The sequence below is a fragment of the Pygoscelis adeliae genome, unplaced genomic scaffold (genome assembly GCF_000699105.1).
Source record: "Pygoscelis adeliae isolate BGI_AS28 unplaced genomic scaffold, ASM69910v1 Scaffold141, whole genome shotgun sequence".
In the NCBI taxonomy this organism is placed as follows: Eukaryota; Metazoa; Chordata; class Aves; order Sphenisciformes; family Spheniscidae; genus Pygoscelis; species Pygoscelis adeliae.
Genome location: NW_008824231.1, coordinates 2,508,757 through 2,512,156, shown reverse-complemented (window position 1 = coordinate 2,512,156; position 3,400 = coordinate 2,508,757).

The window sequence follows — 3,400 nt, the reverse complement described above, 5'->3', positions numbered from 1 at the left end:
TAAGCAGATCTACTAAAGCATTTATATCAATAGTCTGTACTGAAGAAAGCTTTGTCAATGTCTGTGACTTATCTTTCCACTTCTGTAAAACATGGTACAGATGTAACTGTCTAATCTGACTTTTAGTCACAATATTTAGCTACCTGAAAGATAAAGTATAATGTAACACTATACATTTCTGCTCTTTCAGTCTTTCTCAGCTTTGGAACTGTGAGCCTTTGAAAACAGATGACATACTCAATTATTATCAAGTAAATTTTTTATCTGTCATTTGATCACTTGTGACAGCGAATGAAATGTAAAAAGAATAAATGTGCACTATAGAATTAGCCTGCAAAATATAATAGTTATTGTAGTATATCCAACATACAAAATGTAAATTATCTGTCAGAAGTTTCTGAATAATATTTTTATGCTTTTCAGATAAGATCAGCCAAAGTTTTGGTGATGTCACATTTCTATAGTATCTTTCAGAATATTATACATCTTGTTTTTTTTGAAATTCTTATGTCCCAGAGTCCTGCTGGAGTTCTAGGGAAAAAGGATAGTGTCTTACTGTGTTTCAGTCTTAGCTTCAAATGTTCATAGATCAGAATTTCTCCTTGTGTAAATCAATGTAATTTCACTGACTTCAATGGAGCTATACCAAGTTAATAGCAGCTGATGAAGCCGGTCTTTTGTTTTCTATCACAATTCACATTTTCTTCTACAGGTTATTTTAGGCTCTACACTGAGCAAACCGTTGTGGCTATGAAACTGTTATCCAGAGTTCAGAAGAAAAGAATTCTGCAGGATGGTGACAGTGCAAACCACTTCTTTCACCTTGTCAATATGGACCAGCTTTCTGTTTGAAGAACTTATCCCATAGTTTGTAAAGTCAGAAGAAAGCCCTGTGGTAATTTACTCTTGACTTTCTGTATACAGAGGTCATCACAATTTCTGGGCTCAATTCTTGTGTGAACTACAGCAATTTTTTTAGGAAAGCATCCTGTCTCAATTTAGACATTACCGGTATTGCCACTTCTAAAGCCATACTGGATGTATATTACTCTCCCTATTTATTTGCTTGCATGTTTTTAATCTTATTCTTAGTGTGAATATGTTGAGCTCTGACTTGCATCTGGGATCCTGAAGAGTCTGTTCCTGAAGTCTTGCTCCCCACATAGGTACTTCCAGTTCACAGCTGATTCACTCCTTAAAGCATCTCTTTGATACACTTGTTCTACCATAGTTACATTGAGGTCCAAGAGTCTCCTCTCCAGAAGAGAAAGAGTAATATAGTCTTTGGGACAGTTCAGAGAGTGATACCTATCATGAAGTCATCTCTGAGAATACACTTTAAGAGCCAGGTGGATTTCTCATTTTTCAGGGACTACCAAACTACTTTCAGACAGTAACAACTAATGGTCACTTGTGTTCTGAGGTAGCTGCTGAGCTAGAGAAGAAGGCATTCGTTATCCATTACCTCAGGTACCATTGTTACCAGGACAAAAAATTTCTGGGCCTTATCTTTCAGTACTGAAATTACTCAGAGTTTGTCTTCGTCTTCACTGGCAACAGAGAAGTCTTGTAAGATAGAATTCATCTCATCCCACTTTAAATGTCTAAATCTGATTTACTTTTTATAGTCAGTAAAAGACAAATAGGCATTTCCATAGCACATCCCTCCCATCCAAAACTTGACAGATGAGTATCACCTAGCTTGAGTGTTTCAGGTAACTGTACGGGAGATTTGCATGTTAAATCTCTCTAACATGAGAGAGAGACTGTGATGATGTGATTCAGGGGCGGTCCCACAGGAGTATGGTATGAACAGAGAATAAGGAAAACAAGAGCCCAGAGTAAATCTGAAGAAAGTGTGGAACCAAAAAAGAAATCAAAGAAGGTCAAAGGAGTTCTTGAAAGGCAAAGACATCAGCAAAACCCAGAGGTGGGAAGGATTTGCTCTAAGAGTGCTGTGGTTCCAGCACCCTTTGGAGAAAAACAAGTCCAGAACTGCTGGAGTCTGTGAAAATAACAAATCCAAAGAGACTCGACAAGCAACATTTGTTTCTTATTATCAGGAATATTTTGCCAGTTGGGAAAGATATCATCTGGAAAGTTTTGCCACTGTAAGTTCTCAGGGAAGGAAAAAATTCTCCAGGGAAAGGCCCTCGTAGAGTATATACATATGCACCCATACAATTACATTTTGCATTTGAACTTGTAACTACTACCACAGTTATTGCACTTCAGTTACTGTTTATGTGTGATTTTTTCTCTCCATACACACACATACGTAAAAACATATGTATTTATTAAAAGACCAAGCTGCTACTGTCACAGAAGTAGGATACAACAAAAGGAAAAAATACTGAATTCAGTAATAGCATCTTTCATCCTTTTACAGTACTACACATAAAATCTATAAATTCTGAGCAGGTTTAAGGGGAGATTACTGCACACTGATAGCTCAACCTGAAAAGACTTTTTTTCTAGATTCAAAATAAAATAATAAAGATGATTATATAATCCTGGCGTAGATTTTTACATCTACAGCCAAAAGACGTGCAGGTTTATTAAAGAACAGTGCAATGTCTTAAAATGTGAACCGAACCTTTTACTGAGCTGTACTGCAGACTCCACTGCTGCAATCAATACTCCAAACAGCCCTATTTTTCTTGGACAAAAAACATACATATACCTGACATTTGAGGAAGCCAGGTGAATAAATCAATAGCTAAACAAAAATGTACTTAATCATATCTATTCTGGACAGATGCAGATTGGAAACTCCTATACGGTCCACGTATTGCCTTCTGCTTAAAGCTTAGAAATGAATCTGTGTTTCCTAAATGACAACGTCCTGTTGCTACAGCATTGCTGAAGCTAGAGTGATTACAGTAGCAATTAACTGTGTGCCAGCCAGCATGAGACAGATCCATTGTTCAAACTTAAGTTCAGGTATAGTTTGTTGTTAGAGTACTTTAGCACAAATACATAACTTAATAACCAACAAATTACGTACTTTATAAGTGTAACAGCTTTACTGGAATATGTAGGAAAGATTCACACATTCATTTTAACCTTACATCTACTGGGCTGCATTTTCTTACCTAGAGCCAGCCCAAGGAGGAAATTAATATATACACATAGTTTATCTTTCCTTAATGGTTTTAAGCGGTGACCATTATTGGACATTTCTCATGGCGTTGCAGATGATCATTAAACATGCGTAACAGCCCTACTAAATGATTATAGATAACTCTAATGCCAAAAATTTCTACGTTCCAAGGCATGTTTGTGCACAGAATGGCTGCTATGCTTAAAGGTGCTCCTTTACTTGACATTACTTCATAAAGCCCTTTGAGATAACCACAGCGCGAGAGCTGTTTTAGAAAAACACAATTTTATTTCTTCT